The sequence below is a fragment of the Dipodomys ordii genome, unplaced genomic scaffold (genome assembly GCF_000151885.1).
Source record: "Dipodomys ordii isolate 6190 unplaced genomic scaffold, Dord_2.0 Scaffold60, whole genome shotgun sequence".
Taxonomy (NCBI): Eukaryota; Metazoa; Chordata; class Mammalia; order Rodentia; family Heteromyidae; genus Dipodomys; species Dipodomys ordii.
The window spans coordinates 7,781,406-7,805,350 of NW_012267276.1; positions in this window are offsets into that span (position 1 = coordinate 7,781,406).

Genomic DNA, 23,945 nt, shown 5'->3' on the forward strand with positions numbered 1-23,945 from the left:
ACACACACACACACACACACACACACACACACACACACACAAATCCAGAAGTAGAGCTGTAGCTCAAGTAGTAGAGCACTAGTCTTGAGCACAAAAGCTCAGGGATAGTTGCCCATGCTCTGAGTTCAAGCCGCAGGACCCAAAACCAAAATTAGTATTAATAACTTCTATCAAGAAGCAGCATAGCAGATGAGTGCTAATGTTCACACCTGTAATCCTATCTACTTTAGGAGGCTGACATTTGAGGATCATGGTTCAAAGCGAGCCTGATGACACAAATCAAGACACACTTCTGTACAATTACCCAGGAAAAAGTGGGATACTGGGGAGGTGTGGTCCATCTGATAAAGTGCCTGCCTTGAACAACAACAACAACAAAAAGCTAGAGTGAGAGGCCCTCAGTCCAATACCCAGTAGTGGCACACACACACACACACACTATATATATATATATATATATATATATATTTCATTAAAGAGATTATTGCATGCTATGGATGAGTTCTTCAAGGTGAGATTATATAAGTGCGATATGGAATTTCTAGGTGAGGAAAGGGTTAAAGTGAATCCTAGGCAGGAATGTGACCTGCAGAAATGCTGTCACCCTGTTCTCTGGCTTCCCCTCCATTTCCTGCCTCCGTTATTGTTAAGAAAACCACTTCAAGGCTGTAGAGGCTCCCTTTTTTAATGTCAGAAGAATGTTTCTCTTGTTTCTTTTCATTGAGAAAAGGCTCAGGGACTTTTACTCGTCCCTGATGTGGGCTTTGAAGAAATGCAGCTGTGGAGTGCATGAAATTCCTTTCTCACATTATCTGGGGATGCACAATACAATGCAACACAATGTGATCAATACAAGACAATGCTGTCATATGAAGCAATCTACCCAACCCCCCCCACACTCACAAACCAGCCCCGCCCAGCTCTGCCCCTCCAGAGCGAGGGACACCTGCTTCCTACCCTCCTCCCCGGTGACAGAGACCTCCAGACTTTGTCTTCTCCACTGATAATGGACTGCTTAAGCCCTCCACAGTTGTTGTCAGAATTAAACTAGAAAATCAATGCAAAAACACTTCAGATATTTTTGAACACACTACAAACAACAGCCTTAGTCTTCAAGGGCAGGAAAAGTAGACAATGGAATCTTTTACAAGAATATCGCTTAATCAAATATTACTATCCAGATGTACTGACAGCTACTTTCTTATGAAGATTCATATTTTAAATGACTTATATTAGCTTGTTGAGCCGAGAACTCAATAGCTTTAGCTTGTTCGATGTGTGCTAATAGGTAGTTATAAGGGAAAAAAAATGAGCTGGGCTTTGGTAGCTCTTACCTGTAATCTTAGCTACTCAGAAGGCTAAGATCTGAGGATCATAATTTAAAGCCAGTCCTGGTGGACAAATCTAAGAGACTTTTATCACCAAATAACAACCAAAGAGTTGGAAGCACAGGTGTTATTTAAGTGGTAGAGTGCTAATGTTTAGCAAAAAAGCTGAGGATGAGAGGCCCTGAGCTCCAGTCCCAATACACACATAAACTCAGAGAAAAAGAAAGAGAGGAAAAATCAAATAAAAGACAATACAACCTATCTTAGAAAAATTATGTGTCAAATATATATACGACAAAGGCATTCAAAGTTATGCACAAATGGAAAAGAATAGAAATGCAAGGTTTTGTAGAGAGGGAGAGAGAAGGAAAGGGAGAGAGACAAGGAGGAAGAGTGGGAGGGAGAGAGGATGTGAGAGAAAGGGAGAGAGAAACAGAGAGAATGGGAAAGAGAGGGAGAAAGAGAGTGAGGAAGAGAGAAAGGGAGAGTGATGAGGAGGGGAAGAGAGGAAGAGAACACATGGACAGAGCATCAGAAGCCTTGACCAAGACACTTCTCTAAATAAAGTCCTTCACCCTCATCCTCCATTATCCTGAGCCTATGTGTCAAATTATTGAGACCAGAATCGGATGGAAGGAAGCTGCACCGATGCTGGCAGTGCAGTTGCAAGGGATTGGAGCAGATGTCTGCCCTGAGCTGCAGGCTTGGTGGGGTCAGGGCTGTGACCCCAGCAAAGCTAGCCAGCTGTGGAACCAGAGGTGCTGTGCCCACTATGAGCAAGGGCAGAAAAAAATTCCCTATCAAGAGGAACCTCCAGGGTCCTGGAGGAAGAGGACTTGCACACTCATTTCTCATTTATTGATTCTATCCACCATTCCAGCTCCTGGGGTTTAAATGTTAGTGATGTTTCCTGTAACAGCTCCCTGTCCTCAATGACACACATTATTCAATCAGGGAAAGAAAAATAAAGCCTTTTTTTTAGCACTGACATAAATAATACTGGCATGATCCACCCACAGGCAATCTAATCAAGCCCTCAAACCATGACTTGAGCCAAAAGAGAGCTGTGAGAAGAAAGGGCAGATTCACCTTTCTACTTACAATACTACCTCTATTGGGAATGGTGATAAGTACCATTGTTCCAAGGTCACCCCAAGGTCAGAGGAGAACTTCTGATGGCCAGTCATCCTAGCTGTTTCCCTTTCTCTTCCTTTTTTAATGTTTATTCTTGTAAAGATGCTGTACAGAGGGGTTACAGTTCATCAGTAAGGTAATGAGTACATTTCTTGTCAAGCATTGTTAATCATTCCTTAGTTTTCTTCCTCCTATCTCTTCCCCCCTACCTCCCCCAGTACTCCCCACTCTTCCCCACCCCCAAAGTTGTAAAGTTCATTTCCAACATAGTGTATTTTGAGTATCATTGTTGCAATGATACTCTTGTGTCCTTGTTTCAGGATTTTGTTATTCCCCTTCCCCTCCTCAGATTAGATAAATGTATATACAAGATGTAAGGTACCAAAATCAAATACAGTGACCACCAGGATATACCATAGAAGGAAGAACATACAAAAGAAAGAAACAAACAAAAAACAACAGCAACAAAGAAAAACCTCTGTGTCCATATCTTGGGGTTCATTTCGCTTAGCATCATCTTATATAATCCTCTTATACACATACATAGCTTTTGAGCTTTTCTGTTCATCTGGTACAATTATCCTAGACATATACCAATTATTGCAAATAAGGGAAACCATGGGACCTATATTTCTTTTAAGAAACGTTCATTCCCTGATTTTTTCCCATGCTGTTTATTCACAAAACCTGCACGAGGAATGTAGACTCTTTCCATATTTCAAACGTTTATAGTCTTCAAGGATGGAGAAGAATTAAACAAGGGAGAAGGCTGCTTTCCAGCAATAACACAGCTTTAACAAATACACGAAATATTTATAGAAGACATAAAGACCAAAGGAAAAAGCACTTCCTCTGTGTAGGATTTCTTTTAGTGTGTCTGTTGACCTGGTCTCCTGCCAGGATGTTGTTTATCCGGAAGTCTCTGAATTCAGAGGTACCTGATTCACAAACTGCCAGCGTGCCATCCCAAACGGTGAGGGAGACTCAACTCTTCCTAGAGGCTACAGCCACACACTCATTGTGAACACAGTACTTTAAGGAAGTACACCCAAAAAGCAAGGCTTTAGGTCAGACTCTGGTGGTTCCTGTCTGCAATCATAGCTATTCTGGAAATCTGAGGATCGTGGTTCAAAGCTAGCCTAACCAGGTAAGTCTGTGAGGCTCTTATTTCCAATAAACCACACACACAAAAAAACAAAAACAACAACAACAACAACAAAATCCAGAAGTTGAGCAGTAGCTCAAGTGGTAGAGTCCTAGCTTTGGGCAAAAGAAGTTCAGGGACAATGCCCAGGCCCTGAGTTCAATGAAAGCCAAAAACAAAATAAAAATGAAAATTACAAAACCCTTAAATAAGTTGTAATTATATTTTTTGTGCCACTACTGGGACTTGAACCCAGGTTCAGGGCCTGGATGCTGGCCCTGAGCTTTTTCACTCAAGGCTGGCACTCTACCACTTGATTCACACCTCCACTTCTGCCTTTTTGGTGTTTAATTGGAGACAATAATATCATGGATTTTCCTGTTCTGATTGACTTCAAATAGCAAGCCTCAAATATCAGCCTTCTGAGTAGCTAGGATTATAGGTGTGAGTCACCAGTAATTAGTTTTAAGTTGTCTCTATTTTAAGTAATTTTAGCTTGTTTCCTCAAGAATAATTAATATATTGTAATTCAATATCTGAACTGAGAAATTGCAAGAGTTATCTTCTCAAAGTTTTCTTTTTTTGCTTTTTTTAAGTCTGTGGCTTTGTATCAATAATACAGTCTTAGGAATGCTTGTTTTGAATTTTTTAAATTTTTATTATCATGAATTAGTTATTTAAGGGAATTTCATTCTGACATGATCCTAAGTGCATATAATGCACCCAGACTAGACTCCCTTAGGAGGAGGGGAGGGTAGGGCTTGAACTCTAGGCCTGGGTACTCTCCCTGAGCTGTTTTGCTAGCCCTCTAGCACTTTGAGTCACAACTTCACTTCTGGTTTTCTAGTGGTTAATTGGAGATAAGAGCCTTACACTTTCCTATGTGGGCTGGCTTTGAACTGTGATCCTTAGATCTCAGCCTCCTGCATAGCTAGGATTACAGGCATGAACCACCGAGCCTGACTAAAAATACTCTTATTTCCTTAGAACTTTACTTTTAAAGTCTTTATAAATACAACTACTGATTTAATTGACTACAAAAATTTGAATTATTTTTGTAGCAAGCAAGAACACAGGATGGCAGATGTCTACTTAGGCATAAAAATCCTTCCCTATGTTATTCTGCAGAACATGACCAAATTTTTATCTCTTGCTCCATCATTCCCACACTTGATTTGTGCATTTATGAATGGTCATTAAGGTAAATGTCTGATTGAATAATTAATTTTTATAATGATAGCTTTATTTATTGGGACATTGATTATTCCAGGAACCATGTTAAATGCTATATATATAATCGCACAGGAGCCACTGGCTCCTGCCTGTCATCCTAGCTACTCAGGGGGCTCTGAACATTGTGGCTTGAAAGTCCATGATACTCTTATTTCTAATATACTACTCAGAAAAAGCAAGAAGTGGAGTTGTGGCTCAAGTAGTAGAGTGCTAGCCTTGAGCAAAAAGAAGCTCAGGTTCTGAGTTCAAGCTTCAGGACAGGCAAAAGAAAGAAAGAAAAAGAAAGAGCAAAGGAAGGAAGGAAGGAAGGAAGGAAGGAAGGAAGGAAGGAAGGAAGGAAGAAGGAAGGAGAGAGAAAAGAGAAAGGAAAACAACTAATTTGAGGCAGGTGACAAACTGGAAAAAGAAAGGCTCCTCTCCACCCAGTCTTGTGTTTTCACATTCCTAACCCCCACCCCCCACCCCCAATCGTTAGGTGGAACATTTCTTTCCTTCCTCTTCCAGGTGGAATGAATATGTCTGTGATTCAGGATGCTCTTGCGGGGCCTGAGAATTCCATCCAGACTCTGTAAGTGGGGGGTGTGTGTGTGTGTGTGTGTGTGTGTGTGTGTGTGTGCGTGTGTGCATACGTGTCAGATTGTCTGTGTAGTAGGATGTCTGTGCGTGGTGTATATGTAGTGTGTATATGTAATAGTGTGTATATGCATGGTGGTATGTGTGATAGTATATTTGTGTGTGGTATCACGTGTGCATGTATGATGTGTATATTGTGATGGTGTGTGCATGTGTGATATGTATGTGTAATGCTGTGTGTTTGTGTGCGTAGATGATATGTAATGGTATATGATGTACATGTATATGTCCAAGTGTATGTGTGTTGGGTGTGCGATAATATGTCATGGCATTTCTGTAATGATATGTGTGAGATGGTTTGTGTGTTAGGGTGTGTATGTGTGATGAATGTGGTGTAATTGTGTGTGATGGTGTTTGGTGTTTGTGTGCATACGTAATTTGTGTGTGAGTTTGTGTGTATGGGTGATTGTGTGTGTTTGTGTGTATATGTGATGGTATGTGTGGCTTGGTGGTGTTTATGTCCAATGTTGTATGTGTGTGATAGTGTATGTGTGATGGTGTATATGGTATAATGGGGTGTGTGTGTGATGGTGTGTGGTGTGATGGTGGGGGGTGGAGGATGATGTGTGTGTGATTGTGTGTGTGTGTCTAATGTATGAGTGTAATGGTATGTGTGGTAATGGTGTGTGCATGGGTGGTAGTGTGATGTTGTATGTATGATGGTATATATGTATGATGGTGTGTGTGGTATGATTGTGTGTGTGATGGTGTATGTGATGATGTGTATATATGATGGTGTGTACATGTGGTGGTATGTATGTATGTGTGATGGTGCATGCGGTGTGATTGTGTGTGTGCTGGTGTGTGTGTATGCTGAGGTGTATGTGTGATGGTATGCATGGTGTGATAGTGTGTGTGTATATGTGTGATGTGCATGCAGTGTGATTGTGTGTGTGTGATGGTGCATGTGGGGATGATGTGTATGTGTGTGTTGTGTACATTACCTAATAGTCAGCAGGCCCATCCTTGGGTCCCCTCCCTGTATCCTTACTCTGCAGGCCTTGCCTAAGCTGCTGGCTTGTTTCTGGACAGATCATTTTTCTCAAACATTTTCTCCACATGAGGCATTCAAATCATTCAAATCATTCAAACTCAAGATTCTTAGACGAATTGTTGTTTAAGACAGGGTAGAAGGTCCAGAAAGTCAGGACTAAGGTTACTTCTCAGCTCATAGCTTTGTGAAAAGTTTGGCAAGAAGAGAGATTAACTACACAAATGATGCAATTGAAAAATCAGTTCAAAGAAAGCAGTTTTAAACAAATTAATTTAAAGCCAATAAGGTTGTGTCTCTGAACACCAAAATGAAGCACAATACAAAAATAACCAGGCTACAAATATAGCTATTTAAAACTCATGCAACCCCAAACACGCATACATATATTCAACTATTTTTAAATTTAATTATTCTGCTGTATGGCCTAAAGAAATGCTACTTTTACTGTTACAAACATTTTTTTAAGTGTGTGTGGCGGGGGGGGGGGTGTTTTAATATACCAGTCCTGGGTTTGAACTCAGGGCCTAGGCACTATCCACTTGAGCTTTTTTTGCTCAAGGCTAGCACTCTACTGCTTGAGCCATGCCCATGCCTCCACTTCCAGGTTTTTGAGTCTCACAGACTTTTCTGCCCACTTCTCATGTATCTCAGCCTTCTGAGTAAGGAGGATTACAGGTGTGAGCCAGCCCCTCCCTACTCACAGATAACTTCTATTGAAACATTGTTTTAAGGTTGACAATATAATCTCTACTAACACTGAAAACTGCTTAGGCTAACAGTGAGATTCAAACATATTTACAAGTGTATCATCATATCCCTTCCCCATCCCCAAGCCCTGGGGCTAGAACATAGGACCTTGTGCCTTGCTCAATGTTTTCCCTCAGGGTTGGCTTTCTACCAACTATGCTGCCAGGCTTCCAGTTCAGGGAACCCATCCCACTGATAGCCATGTGAATACAGCTGTTTCAGATGGATTTTGTTTGTTGAAGGATGTCATGAATTTGATCTGAGTCTGTAGAAGGACATCACAGATTTGATCATAAACAATACCTCACAGGGAGCATGAAAGTAACATTCATCAAAGATTCCCAGGAAATCACAGCACAAGGTAAAAAGAATAAAAGAAAGAAGCAAACACAGATCATAGAAAGAAAAGAGAAGTAAGGCAAAATTAAACATAGATGGGCTGGGTGCCAGTGGTTCACATCAGCTACTCAAGAGGCTAAAATCTGAGGACTGAGATTTAAAGCCGGCCAAGCAGGAAAGACTGAGAGACTCTTGCTGCCAGCTACCAGCAAAAAGCCAGAAGTAGAGCTGTGGCTCAAATGATGGAATGCTACCCTAGAGCAGTCTTGAGAGAAAAAAAAAAGCCAAGTGAGTGCTTAGACTCTGAGTTCAAAATGCAGCACTGACACAAAGAAAAAAGAAAAGAAAAAGAAAATTAAGCAAACGTTGAGGTGAGACTACATTTTTAGTATTATATCAGCATGTACAAATCAATATATAAGCCACCTAATCCTACAAGGCTTCAGTAGCAAGTACTTTTTAAGTGATCATTTAAGATTTAATTTTGAATGAATTCAATTTGAAACCTCAAACGTGAAGTGGATTTAGCATTTTCTCATTGCTGGCAACTATCCACGGAATTAAATAAGAAACCCAAGAACGACTCTTTTCCATGGAATTTTTGAAATACCCACAGTGGCATTAAAGCAGTTCAGCCATGTCAACACAATCCTGAGTCTCTTTTGGCTGTGATTATTCACAGTGAGTGGTGCCAGCTTTCCTGCATGCCAGTTCATCGCCCACTCCCCATTTTCCCACTTCCACAGCATATGCTTGAGTTCAGGCCCAAAGAGGCCACTTTAAGGGAAGGCTACATGGTTATATTTCCAAAAAAAATTAAAAAGTCATATATACTGAGGGGGAAATATACTCCATATTTAGATATAGCCCCTTCTTTGTAGGGTGTGTGAAGTCACCTCATCTGGTTTCCCTGAAAACTATCCAGAGATTAGCCTTATGTTTCCCATCTATTATGCTAGAAAACAAATTTAAATTATAATGTACATTTCTATTGTATGCCTGAGAAAAAACAAACCCTCTACTTTGTATGTCTGTTGTGTGCATGCCTGTGTGCATATGTGTGCTTGTGCATGTGTGTGCATGTGCAGGTGTGTGTATGCATGTGCATGTATGACAGTGCCAGAATTTGAATTCCAATACTTCAGGTTCTGGTTTGGCTTTTTTTTCAAGGCTGGTGCTCTATAGCTTCAGCCATGACTCCATTTCTGACTTTTTTCCTGGTGGTTAAACTAGCCCTGGCTAGTTTTCTTTGTTCATTTTTTTTGGTGATGACACTAGGGCTTGCACTCAGGGCCTAAACGCTGTCCCTAAGCTTTTGTGCTCAAGGCAGACACTTGACCACTTGAGCCAGTTTAACTTTAGGCTTTTTTGGTGGTTTATCGGAGATGAGAGTCTCACTGATTTTCCTGCCTCAGTTGGCTTCAAACCACAATACTCAGATTTCAGCGTCCTGAGTAGTTTGGAATACAGGTGTAACCATCAGCGCCTGGCCTGAAACCTTTTTGTACACTATATTATAAAACATTCATGATGGTATTCTCACAAGTATTCTTGGGCTTAATCATTTCTCAAAAATTATGGATCCCTTTTTGTTAAGGAGATGACTATTTCCCTGGCTTTGTTTGCTATCCATAAGCTTTTACCTTCAATGTTTCTTCACAACATGAAATAATCTTTAACAAAGTGACTTGTAATGGCTACATGATAGCTCTTCACAAGTTTCTGTATCCTAGAAGGTCATCTGAAGTTTCAGTCTCTAGATTACATTATGTAGAGGATTGCCTGGTGATTTGCTTTGTGAAGATATGACTCTGAGAAAAGTAACCCAGATGCATATTTAATGGGACAGTTTCTATGAAGCACTTATTAAGAAGTTATTCTTTACATTCACAAAAGACCCGACCCCTTCCGCCTTCCTCCCCAAAAAGCTTGAAATAATAAAGGACAAAGTTGGGGTTTTCTTGTTTGTTTTGGTTGTGTGATGGTCCTAGGGTTTGAACTCAGAGCCCCGGCCCTGTCCTTAAGCTTTGTTTTGCTCAGGTTAGCACTGCACTGCTCCACTTCTAGCTTTTTGCTGATAATTTGTAGACAAGTGTCTTAGGGACTTTCCTGACCATGCTCACATCTCAGCCCCCTGAGTAGCTAGGATTACAGGTGGGAGCCACAGGCTGCTGGCTAAGAAGAACAAAGTTTAATTGGATATCAGGACAAATGTATTGAATTTTAAGGATGGTATGACACTGAATGGTGCTCATACACCCCTTCTTAGGTGCAGATGGCCATCACCAAAGTTCTCTTTCAGGACCCTGAAGGTATTGTTCCTTCTGGTCCTGCTGCAAGGAGAGGGCAGGTGCATGTTCAGATCTGGAAGACCCTGTGGCTGGAAGACTTGTCCTCAGATCAGTACTGGGGAGGAGGAGAAGAGGCCCTGGGCAGGGGCGGGGGGGGGGGGGGGAGGGCGAGGGGAGACTTTGAGTCATTAGAAGTTGATCCTTGAAAGGGACACTGGGAAGGCAGGGCCTGGATGACTCTGATTGATTCCAGTTGCGGTGAGCATGTTCCTTCGCTGTGTGTGATCATATGAGTCACCTCTCTTCAAGCCTCAAAGCAATGAAGTCAACTGAGAGTGGACTGAAGTCCTGAGGAAAAACCAACCTCTCTTCCTGATATGCTGATTCTCTCAGGAAGTGTGTTACAGTACAGGAAAGCTGATTAATACGAAAGATAAGTCAAATCTCTAAAGGAGGAGGTGTTTTGTGGTTAGATGACTGCAAGCAGAGGAAGAAAGTGTGGAAGTGTGTTGTCAGTGCAGAAGGGACAAGCTGAGAAGTCTTCAAGCATTTCCGAAATGACCCGGAGATAAGCTCTAGAGGAAGACATAAAAAATGCCTTAAGAGATGCTACAAATGAATTAACTGAAGTGTAACAGGCACTATGGAGAGTGCAAATAGTATAATTCTTTAAAAAGATTAAATCAAAGCCCAACAAAATAAGTACCAGGAAATGGGTATTTGCAAGAAGGGAGGGTGGGGCAGAGGGAGAGAGGTAGAAGAATGAAGGGAGAGAGGGGAGACAAGGCAGACAAGAGTTCATTGTATATACCATAGATTTGAGAAATATAAGGGAAGATGTGGGCCAAAGGGGGGTGAACATGTTGAAATGGTACACATAACTGCTTTGTTAAATAAAAAATGAATTCAATATGTAACGTAAAAATTAAGAGAAGTGAGTTGAGGGGTGGTTAGGAGGGATGGGTGAGAATGATGAGGGGTGACGTTGATCAAAGATGTACTGTGTGCACAAACTGCTTTGTTGAACGGCAATCCCTTTGTACAAATACTTAGAATAATTAAAAAAAAACCATTTAAAAAGATGCCTGTAACTGGTTCCCAAGGTACAGGTTTATGAATGACATGGTGTCTGTAAGTCAGAGCCTGGCTTCCCCAGATTTAGCTTCATCTGCCAGTCCTGGCATAGGAATTGGCCAGTGGTTCGGAGCCAGCCATCACCTTAGAGGTGACTCTGACTCTCAGGTGAGAATTGTTTTCCTTGATCTCTAAGTACAGGGACAGTTATGAATATTGGCTTCTGGGAATTAGAAGAGCTTGGCAAGATGTCCCAGACAAGTAGAGGCATGGTAGTGAGGCACCAATGGCAGGCAAAGCCAAAAAGATATATGATGTGTCCTTGACATGAGGCAATGATCCCTAAAATTCCAACACACACATACCAATTTTAGCTGGGGTGAGAAAACATGCAATGTCATGGAAAAGTTCAAATATTTGACTGGTCACCAAATATTTGATTAAAGTTGGTACTTGAGGAATGTATGCCACAATTCGTTTTGTGGCTAGATGGTATTTATGTCCCGTTGAAGCAGAGTGGAGTCCCTAGCTGTCTCTATCTTACCCTACAAGTAAAATCGGGGAGACAGCTTCCTGAATTACAAGGGATATAATTGAGACATATAATCATTCTGGGCTTTGATCAAATCATGGGATTGATGTTAGAGCTACAGAATTGTTTCTGTAGTGCCATAGGAGGTGCATCTGCTAGGCTGAAGATGTTTTAGATATTCAGATCCTTTTCCCTGCACATGTAATATTCCAATCATTTGTTTCATCAAAGTATATTAATTTATTTCACTTATTTAATATTTGTGTTGGTCCTGGAACTTGAACTCAGGGCCTGGGTACTGTCTCCAAACTCTTTTGCTCATGACTAGCCTTCTACTACTTGAAGCACAGCCGCATTCTGCCATTTTTTGGCAGCTAATTGAAGATAAGTCTCACAACTTTCCTTCCAAGGCTGGCTTTGAACTACAATCCTCAGATCTCAGCCTCTTGAGTAGCTAGACTTATGGATGTGAGCCACCAGCATCTCATTCATGATATGTTTAGATTTATGATAATTATCCTTACTAGATCTCACAATTGTTTATTTTGAACTTTACCTTGCAGTGAATGTACAAGATTTGAGCCATTCCTATTTATTTTGTGTAATAGCAAGTGTTCTGAGTGAGGCCACGAAACAAGGGACTGGATCCGAAGACTGGGAAGAAATGTTGAGACTAGTGTCTTATTTCAGTTCACCACCAAAACAACGAACAAGAAGCGGAAAGGTCATAAGAAATGTTATTTTTCAGTGACTGGAAAAAAATCAACAACAACAATACCTCTGCCTGCATACATAGATTTCTTAGTTTGGTTTGGTACCAGTCCTGGGGCTTGAACTTGAGCCCTCACTCTATCCCTTGGCTTTTTCACTCAAGGCTGGTCCTCTACCAATTGAGACACAGCTCCACTCCCAACTCTTTCCTAATTGAGTGGAGATTAGAGTCTCACAGACTTTTCTGCCTGGGCAAGTTTTGAATCTGAACCTCAGATCTCAGCTTTTTAAGTAACTAGGATTCCAGGTGTGAGCCACTTGTGTCCAGCTAAATGCGTTTTTTTGTGTGTATGTGCCAGTCCTGGAGGGCCTCACACTTGCATAGGTCTTTCTGTCTTAAGGAACCTTGTCATGATGGGGATTGAATTGCTAAAAAGCCTGTGTAGTGATGGCATCCAGGAAGTTATGATGTCCCATCTGGTGTAGTTAGCTGTGGGTCAAGCACTCATTCTGTTCTTTTCCTATCAGTGTTTAGGTCATTTCTCTTCATGCTGCAAATAAATACTCAGTTCTTATCTGGTACACTAGCTCTGCCATGGTTTCTCTACACAAATCTGACAGTTTCCTGTCAGAAATTCTTTTGTTAGCACACACATTAGAGGGTCAAAAATAGGCAACATATGTACTTAGGCCTATTCAGTATACAGAATAAAATATCCAACTATATAGAAATATGCTAAATTGTGTGTTGACACCAGCCCACTGACAAAAAGACTGGACTATGATTAGACAATTTCTGAAAGATTGGCCAAAGGCTAAATAATCAGTCCAACTCATTCAGTGCACATGGATTTATAACCACATTCCCAAGATACCAGTACAGCAGTCTATGTGTATATAAATAAGCAACATGCTGTGAGGTATTGCAAGACCTATACTATTTGTCTCAGCAAATTTGCTTCAAGAAAAGTAAATATTCAAATCTATTTTTTTAAAGAAAACAATGTATTTTTTCCCATTCTACCTACACAAGAAAAGGGTTGTCTGCCTGCCTGCCTGCCTGCCTTCCTTCCTTCCTTCCTTCCTTCCTTCCTTCCTTCCTTCCTTCCTTCCTTCCTTCCTTCCTTCCTTCCTTCCTTCTTTCCTTCTTTCTTTCTTTCTTTCTTTCTTTCTTTCTTTCTTTCTTTGGTTGGTGTTGAGGCTTAAAGTCAGGGCCTGGGTATTGTTGATGAGATTTTTCTGCTAGAGGCTAGTGCTCTACTCCTTTGAGCCACAGTGTCACTTCTGGTTTTCTGGTGGTTAATTGGAGAGAAGAATCTCACAGACTTTCCTGCCCCAGCTGGCTTTGAACCATGTTCTTCAGATCTCAGTCTCCTGAGTAGCTAGGATTACAGGCATGAGCCACTGTGCCCTGCTATAGGAAAGGATTCTTTTTACTCTGTTGGCCATTCAGATAGAAAACAGGAACCTTTTGATTTTCACTTTGTAGAGCCCAAGATGAAATCCTTACAACTCAAAGTGCATTGGGTCTCTTCTCCCCTTTTTCTCAACCTTAAATGACAAAAACTTTATTATAGATAACAGACCTGTCTCAGTTATACTTACATGTATGAAATAATTCACTTATTCATCACTGATTACTTATTTTACATAGCATTTAGAGTCCCTTCTTGTATATTATGTACATTATTCACAACCAGAATAACTTACTGATCTCTTGCATTTTACTATGTATTTAAGAGTAGGAAGATGTTAAATACCTATTTATTCTTGAAACAAATTAATCAAGCCCACTGAAGATATTTAAAATTTTCTATACAGAGGTAGGGTTTAACACTCATATCAATTGTGTATTTTATTAGTGCATATTAATTAATCAAAATAATGGGTTTTATTGTGGCATTTTAATTCCAACATATAATACACTTTAATCATATTTACCCAACTCTGTCCTTTAAAATTAATAGTACCTATGCAGCATAAAATAAATTAATCTGTAAGTAAATAATTTATCATTTCATTCCACAAACACATTGCAATAGATAGTAAGAGATTAATCATGAATTTGCTAAGCATGGCTCCTTTCATATACTAGTTTAGAAATGCAATGAATATTCCTTTTGCATTACTTCACTGGAGCAACTGATTTGATTACTAGAAAAATTATTTGAATTATCCTAAATGAATTCTTCTAAATTACATCTGAATTATTTCTGAATTATTCCAAATGAATTCCTTCAGTGAAGAAAGCAACAGTAAGTGAAAAATAAACTTTCAGTTCTCAGAAAGTAGAATGGAAGTCAGGCTTTGAATTGGGCAAGGGGAACACGATTTGGATCACTTTTTTTTTGTGATCTTGAAAATAGCTCAGTAGCTGTATTATTGGAATTAAAAACCAGAGATTAGTCAAGCCCAGGAGTCTCAGTTACACTGGGCCTTTGGGAATTAGAATTCCTCCAGGAAATTCCACATTGACAGAGAAGACAGGCCATCTGCAGGAAAAAGACTCAAGCCAGCAGAGACAGCGTCTTCATGGACTTTTGTTTCCGTTCTTCTCCGAGTTCTGGCTCTGCTTCGAGCAAGGGAGAGACAGACTGAGATATTCTGGCCAAAGCTGGAGATAAATTCATTTTCCCCTTCTGCTTTCTCTGAGAGAGCCTTTGTAGCCAAGCGCTCCTGGGACAGGGGTTCAGGTAACAGTGCCAATCAGTCTTCATAACTCACAGTCATATTCTTCCTTAAATACTCTAAGCTTTGATCCTAGCAAGATTTTCCTTGCTACTATTTCAGATTCACCAGAGTAAGGATTTAAGCTTAAGTGATCCATTAACAACTTTCTGATGGATGTCATTGAAACCCAAGGCCCTTGTATCATTCACATTCACTCAACACCAAGCAATATCTGCCTGTTTTTAGAGTTCTAATACTTTAAGCCATTTTTGAGTTCTATTGTTCTTGAAATACAGGCATTATTCCAGATAAATGGGAGCATGACAAATGACAGAAATTCAACCCAGTGGCTTAAGTAGATATAGTAAGAACCACACAGTACTGAGAGCTAAACTACCAAAAAAAAAAAAAAAAAAGAGGTAGCAGATGCCAGTTCTGCCTCGACTTCCTCCCTGCATTTTTCTCCTGCTGGCTTTGTGTCCCCCGCAGCTTCCTAAGCTGGGTGGACCTTGTCACTTCCCAGCGTCCATGCCACACTCTTTCAGGTGTCCTTGAAGATACGTGTGATGCTGGAGCCCCGGACAGTGGAATTCCCAGCCACCTCATCACTCAAGAGCACTCTGAGTTCTGAAATACACAGTTCAAGGCTATGTATTTACCAGCCAGACTCCTGCTCCATTATCTAAGTCTACAACATTTTCACATCCTCAAAGAAACCTTTCTTACACACCAGTGGTTTTTTTCACTCTGTCCCTTCCCATCAATTCTTGAAAGTTAAATTCTTGAATGTTACTGAGATGCTTTCATTCTACATCCAAGTAGCAGTCTATCCTGTATCTTCCACATAAATGGAATAACACAACGTGAGATTTCTTTTTTGTTTTGAATTGTATTTTATTGTAAAGGTGATGTAATGAGGGGTTACAGTTACATAAGTAAGGTAATGAGCCTTTCTTTTTGAACAGTATTACCCCCCCCCCATTTTCTCTTGCTTTCCCTCCCTCCTACAGTTGTAAAGTTAGTTTCCAACAGTGTCTAAGGAGTATCACTGTTGCATTGGTTCACCCTTTGTCCAACCGTGTCTGTGACTCTCATTCCCTTCCTCAGATCATATAAACATATACAAGAAAAAGGGTAGCAAAATCAAAAACAGTGACAACAGGGAATAAACCAAAGGGTACGGGGGAAAGAAAGAAAAAAGAAATAACTACAAAAAGTACACTAAAAAATAGAAAAACAAAACAACAACAACAGAAAGCTCTCCTGTTTCCATATCATGGAGATCATTTCAATTAGCATCATTTATATGGTCATATGAACATAGTTATTGGGCTATTGTGAACCTCTGCTAGGATTACGCTAGGAATATACTAAATATTACAAACAGGGAAACCATGGAACCTGTTTCTTTGGGTCTGGTTTATTTCACTTAATATGATTTTTTCCAAGTCCTTCCCCAAATGGTGTAGTGTCATTCTTTCTGATGGAACATAGAATTCCAATGTGTATATATATCACATTTTCTTGATCCATTCATCTACTGAGGGACACCTGGGTTAATTCCATATTTTTGATATGGTGATTAATGCTGTAATGAACATAGTTGTGCTGGTAGCTTTAGCGTGGTCTTGTTTGTGATAATTTGGGTGAATGCCCAGGAGTGGGATTGCTGGATTATAGAGAAGCTCTATGTTTAGTCTTTTGAGGAACCTCCATACAGCTTTCTAGAGTGGTAGAACTATTTTATATTCCCATCAACAGTGTAGAAGTGTTCTCTTTTGGCCACATCACTACCAGCATCAGTTATTATTACAACATGAGATTTCTATAACTGGGTCCTTCAACTCACCATTAATATGTTCATGGTGGAGCATGCAAAAACACTTCATTTCTACTTATGGCTTGACAATAACTTCATTATATGAATGAACCACTTTGTTCATCTCTGCAAATATTGATAAATTAAATATGTATATGTTATAATATATAGTATATAGTAGTGTAGTATATATTATATACATACATAGTATATATTATATGATTTGCTATATAGTATATATTATACAGATATATATATATATGCTCAGCAACAGCTACATTGTATGAGTGAATCACTTTGGGGGTTCTATATATGCATACCAATGAATAGTATATATAATTATAAAATACATATTATATATAAAATAACACATATATAACAAGTTAATATATAGTATATAATATACACTATTATAATATAATATATAATATATGGTAAACATATGTATAGAGTCTATTATATAGTATATGTAATCCATACTATATAATATATACTATATAATGTATTGTATATACTGTATGATACATGCATAAATATATTAGATATGTACATACATGATGTATTATATATTATATAAATGCGTATGTTTAGATTTCTATATATTTATATAGTTAAAATGTTTATATTTATATGTAATTATATATGTATACAATATATAGATGAATAACATATAATATTACATATATTATATACAATGCTTGGGATCAGATCCAGAGTTTCATACCTGCTGAGCAAATCCTTTACTACTGAGCTATACCACTAAACATTATCTATATTTCTATTTACTAACAAGTGAACCAGGCTTTAAAAAAAAACTTGTTTCTACTTTTGGCAATTATGAATAATGTTGCTATGAATACTTATGCAGATGATTTTTCTTGATTATATCACTGGGATCAAATTGCTGAATCAACTCTATGTTTAAATTTTTGAGGAGCTACCAAAACAGTTTTCAGTTCTATTTCACTATTTAGGTATTCCCACTAGCAATATATGAAGAGTCTCATTTTTTCTTTTTTACATCTTCAAAAGTCTCTATAGTCAGTTGCACTTGGCTAATGCCTGTAATCCTAGCCACTCAAGGAGGCTGAGTTCTGAGGATCATGGTTCAAAGCCAGCCTGGGCAGGAAAGTCTGTGAGACTCTTATTGTTAATCAAGTACAATAAAGCTGGAAGTGGAGCTATGGCTCAGATGATAGAGCTCCAGCCTTGAACAAAAGGGCTCAGGGTCATCTCCCAGGCTCTGAGTTCAAGCCCCAGGACCAGCACACACACACAATTAAAAATCTCTATGATCAGTCAACTTGGTTATTGCAGCTGTTCTAGGTGTCTATAATTGCAGAAGATTTGCAGTGGTATTTCACTCATGTTTTATTTGCATTTCCTTATGGCTCATGATGTTGAGATTTTGTTCTGTTTTTCATTGTTTATTGTCTTGTATATCTCCTTTGGAGAAGTATTTGCCCTTATTTTTTGTCCCTTTATATTGAGCTACTTTTCTTTTTGTTATTGAATTGTAAGCATATTTTGTATATTGTGGAGACAGGTTCTCATTGGACAGATACTTTTCAAATATGTTTTCTCATTCTGTAGATTATCTTTTATTTTCTTCACAAGATTCTTATAAAAGCAAAAGCTTTGCATTCGGACAAGTCCAATTCATGTTTTTTGTTTTGTTTTGTGTTTTTCCGGTTTACTACATAAAAAATATTGCTTATTCCATACTCCTAAGATTTATGGCTATTGTTTTCTGAGTTTTGTAAGCTTAGCTTTGTTTCATTTGGGGATCATTTTGCTTATGATCCACTTGGGCTACTTTTTGTCAGTGCTGTCAAAGACAGGAATAGGAGAACAGAGGTGGAACTGAGGCAAGCAAAGGAATGCTATAAGCTTCATTACTAATATAAAGATTTCTGTTTTTTAAAAATAAATGTACTCATTTTTTTCAAGCATTTGGTTAATTTCCAGTTCTAAAAATATCCATTTCTGAAAATTTGGCAATATTCTTGGGGTTTTACTTAGTAGAGGATATTTGCGGGTTTTTGCACTACCCTTTCCCTCAGTGTTAACCTCTCATGTATCATCTTTTATTTGTCCTTGGTTTATTCATTTGTGTGTGTGTCTGTACTGGGACCGAAACCTTAAACCAAAATCTTCTTGCTTAGCTTTTACTATTCAAGGCTGGTATTCTATCACTCAAGCCACACTTCCACTTCTGGCTTTTAGCTGGTTAATTCAAGTTATGAGTCTCTTGGATTTGATTAGCTGGATTGGTTTTAAACCAGGATCCTAAGATCTCAGTGTTCTGAGTAGGTAGGATTATAGGTGTGTGCCACTGGAGCCTGGCAATTACACCTTTTGTATAAGAGTTTACATTTATTTTTTCCTCCAAATTGCATCCATGATGTGTTAACTCATGACCTTCTCCCTTCGTGACACCCTTAGATCTGGTTCTAAAGCACTAGATTTCAATTCAGAAACACCTGGGCTAGTTTCATGAGCTGAGTTTGCATTGTACACTCATGTTCTACATAGTTAATGACCAGGATAAGTAAAACAGTCCTTTGGTTAAGTAGGAAAGATAGTATACCCAGAAACTTCTACTGGGACCTATGATTAGAGTAACAGTTTTCCAAAGTGGAGCCATATTCTTCTGAACAGACACAACAACAGTGTAGCCTCTAAAAGTTATGATGATGCTCTGGTTACCTACAACATGGCAAAGTCCACAAAGAATATACTCGCACATACTCAATCCTTATTCTGTTCTACTCCACACACCGTGATTATGACTGTCACAAGCTTCCCAACTCCACACCTGCAAGTTACCTGTAGCATTACTGAAGGGCTTGGTATAAGGCCTTCTGTCAGGAGAGGAAGGAAATAGTCAAGAACAAAGTAAATAACAAGCTTGGCCCTGGTGAGCCACTCACTCCTGTAATCATAGCTAGTGGCGTGGCTGAGATATGAGGATTACAGTTCAAAGTCAGGCCCAGGCAGAAAGATCTATGAGAGTCTCATCTCCAGTTAGCCAGCAAAAGGCCAGAAATGAAAGTGTGGCTCAAGTGGTAGAGCACCAGCCTTGAGTGTCAAAGCCAAAAGATAGTGCAAGGACCTGAGTTCAAGCCATACTACTCAGCCCACCAAAAAGTGAATAGCATTTTATCCACTAGGAGGTATACACATAATTGCTATAAGTACAGATAGAGAGTAGGCTAGCAAATGTTTGGCATACTATATGAATGCAGAGAGATTAAATCAAGAAGTATTTTTTTGCTTAAAATTCTGATAAAATTGTATGTCTATGATTGCATTTTAATCAAGTAAGTATTTTGCTTTTGAATGTTACCATAATTTCAAGGATTAGAGAGTGATTGTGTGTTTTTTTTAATTTATTTTGCTTTAAGGCAAAGCAATTTTTGTTCATTGAATAGATTTTGATGAAAATGGCTTTGAGAAATAATTGTTGAAGTCAGATTTTTACACATGAGCTTATTTCAACAGCTAAAATTTTAATGCAGGATTTACGTCAGTCCATCTTCCTAGCTTAAAGTGCTACCCACTTTTTTAGACATTAGTGTTACTAATTATTATATTACAACATGCTCAATAAAAACAATAGATGGAGAAATACTTAAACAAAGAAGGAAGAGAGGTTATCTACCTGTGACTTGTGGCCTGACTCTCTTTTGTGTAATTTACATAGTCAGATATCCAAGAAGGATATCTACAATTTCCCCCTTTCTTGTGTGCAACTATGTCTTGAGTCTCAAGTGTTAGAAATTCAATGTCATTCTGTATGCTACATTTAGGAGACAGGGACGACACAAGCTCAGGAGTTTCAGAGAACAAGGAGTCAGTGGTGGAAAAGAGGCAGAATTGAGTCTGTGTGTGTTCAATCTCCCTTCTAGCTAGCTAGAAGATATAAGCAGAGGAACAAGAAGTTGTTTCCACGGTAAGATCTTATCATCATTTTTATATTTAGAGATTTTTTTAGAAATAGACAGGATCATATCACCTATTCCTATGTCGATTTGGTGCAAGAATCACTGTAAATCATCTTTACATTTTGTCACTCATCTTCTCAATCAATTCCATTAGTGGAAATTATACTTCCGATGACTCAGCCCATTCCATGTTCCAAACACTCTACTTGTGAGAAACTAATTCATTGTATAAGCTGACATTGACTTTGGAAGGCAGAGTTAGGACACAGGAGTTAGTAAAAAATAGAGAGCTAAGGTTCAGAATGTTGAAGGACATGTTTTATGTGTGGTGCTAGGAGTGACTGCAGGCCTTGCACATGCCAGGCAAGCCCACAGCCACTGATCTATACTCCTAGCACAAAACTATGAAGGATACACCACCAGGTCCTCTATGAGCTGATCGCAGAGTGGAGTCCCTCAAAGTACACCATAATAACTCCTATAGCAAAGTATGGACTGAATACAAATATTCTAAAACTTCAAAGAGGATGCTATTAATTATTTGCTCAATAAAACGTTAACATCTGCCCACTAGCAATTAGACAGATTACTCTCAGCTTTTTATACTGTCCTGGATCTCTCACAAGCCTGCTCTTGTCATTGTCTTTTGTCATTGTCCTTAGCCTGAAGCCACCCTGGATTTCAGGAACTGTGAGCCCTCACAGACAGCAGCCCACACTGAGGCCACTCTTAAGCAGAAGAAATTACCCACCAAAAAGACTTCAAAGACTCCCCCTAAATACCCTTACATACAAGATGTAGTCCTCTCATAGGGACTATCTCACCCTCAAGTAAAACACAATCCAACCAAGTTGTGTGTGTGTGTGAGTGTGTGTGTGTTTGTGTGTGTGTTTGTGTGTGTGTATGTGTGTGTGTTTGCTGGGACTGGGACTTGAACTCAAGGCCTTGCATTCTTGTTTTTTTTTTTTTTTTATTGCTTCAAGCTAGCACTCTACCACTTGAGCCATACCTCCACTTCTGGCTTTCTGCTGGTTAATTGGAAATTAGACTCTTGAAGAGTTTTCTGCCTAAGCTGACTTGGACCTTGGCTCTTCAGATCTCAGCCTTCCAAGTAGCTTAGGTTTCAGGCATAAGCCAGCACAGCCCTAACCCAAGTTTTCTTAATTATACTTTCCTGTCATCGCTGTCCAAAATCTCCCTGTATGTAAACTGGAAGGTCATGTCAGTATCCTACATATGTGCTGATATGTCTGATTTCCATCTTCTTAAGATAAACGTTTGGATCAAAGTGCTTTCCTGCCTCTTCACCACTTTCTTCAGTGCAGGTGGATGGACCTGATATGTGGAAATCCCCAGAGTTGGCCCAGCACGCTGGTTACAAATGCAAGGACTATGTTCTGTGAGGTGTTTGCTGACTCTGGGCCTTTACCTTTGGGTTCCTGAATTACACTCATGCTTTCTTTGGTCCACGTAATGATTCTGCAAGACTTTTGTGGTCTCCATGGTGACCAAGCTCCAAATGGCCATAGAAACAGAATCTCATATAAACTCCTCACGTTTTACCATGATTCACAGGAGCAGTGAAAAGTATTTCCTGTCCACCTGGGATCTTCAGAGAAGATCCCAGACTGCCATCCCCTGCCCCCACCCTTCTCGGCAGGACGTAGACGGGGATGACCAATTGCCCTGCTCCCCAGCAGCAATTAAGAGTTTCCATCCAAGACTGGGGATGAAGGAATGAAAAGAAACCTGTTACACAGATAGGGATGCAAGTTGTGGACATGCCACGTGGCAGATAGCTCACGTCCCATCATGGCACTTCGGTTCCCACAGTGCCCAGGCGTCTGCTCAATGTCACTTCTTCCCATGTCCTAGTGGACACCCTTGCTACCATGGCTTTCCTTTCCTTTAAGTAAACTTGCTCTGCCTGCTCTTGCCTGCCATTTAATTCTTTAACGGGCAGAACACAGGAAGCCATACCAGTAGACGACGTAAGTAACACGTGGAGAAAACTCTGACATTCTCTTTTAGTAGCACGAGGAAACATCTTCCAGACCAAACAGTCTAGAAACTGACAGCAAACAATGATCCATGGGCTAAATCTGTTCTACTCCTTGTTATTTTGAATGCAACTGTGATTGGAACCTAATGATACACATTCTCTGTTATAAATATGCTCTCCAAGAACCACAAAGATAAACACGAAAATAAATTGTCTCAGCAAGGCAAAGTTTACTTGTGTGCAGAAAGTACGCCATCAGCCAGAACTCGGGCAAGCCAGCACACAGAGCAGGCAGGCTGCTCAGCGTTTATCCCTAATGCAGCAGGCCCCACCCCCTGCTCTGATTGGTCGAGCCCAGGCTCACAATCTGCTTGCAATTGGTTAGTTTGAATAGGGTAGAATGTACTCATATAAGGCGATTTTGAAACAAGATGAACAGCAATCTCAAAATAAGCTATTTATTCCTTGAGCAGTCTGGGGTGTGTTGTAATTCTATCTGGGGAAAAAAAAACTAGTTTTAAGACAAAACCTTACATTTTACAGTCCTTTCTTATCCCAAAGCAGTGCTTTTGATAGAGAAGACAGTTTTTCTCATATTCTCTCAGAGGTGACTACTCATGGTAGAGTCTTGCCAGTTGCACATTTGCTTTCTGGCTGCTTACAAAAGATATTTGTTGGCTTCTTGTCTAGAATATCATCATGTGTAGACCCTCAGGTCTAATAGCAGAAGACAACTGTCCCCTGATGATATCCTATAAGTAGGATGTAGTAACTTGCCAAATTACAGGAAAGATGGCACAGATTTTGCTGTGATATAAGGTAGGAGATGTGAAGAAAGTTGCATCTGCTAATCTTTCTTTTTTCCCTTCCCCTTCTTTCTCTTCCCTCCCTCCTTCCTTTCACTTCCCCTTCTTTTTTTTTCTCTCTCCCTCCCTCCCTTCCCTCCCCCCTCTCATTCTGGGGTTGAACCAGTACTGGGGTTGAACCCAGGGCCTCTAGCTAACACTTGACTTTTTCAATCAAGGCACCACTTGAAGCATACCTCCATTTCTGGCTTTTTGCTGGTTCTTTGGAGATAAAGTCTCTTAGATTTGTCTGTCCAGACTAGCTTTGAACCAAAATACTCCTGAGTAGCTAGGATTATAGGCATGAGTCACCAGTGCCCAGCTGCTAATTTTCTTCAGTAAGAAATATCTTAGGAAGCAGCAAGATGGTTTGTTTTTTGTGGACATGCAAAGTTACTTCTTTTTTCCTCCTGCAGAGTTATTCACACACTCTACTGGGAATGGAGCGTCAAGTGCATAATATTGATGCTTACAATTGGCTTCATTCTGAATTAGTGAAAGC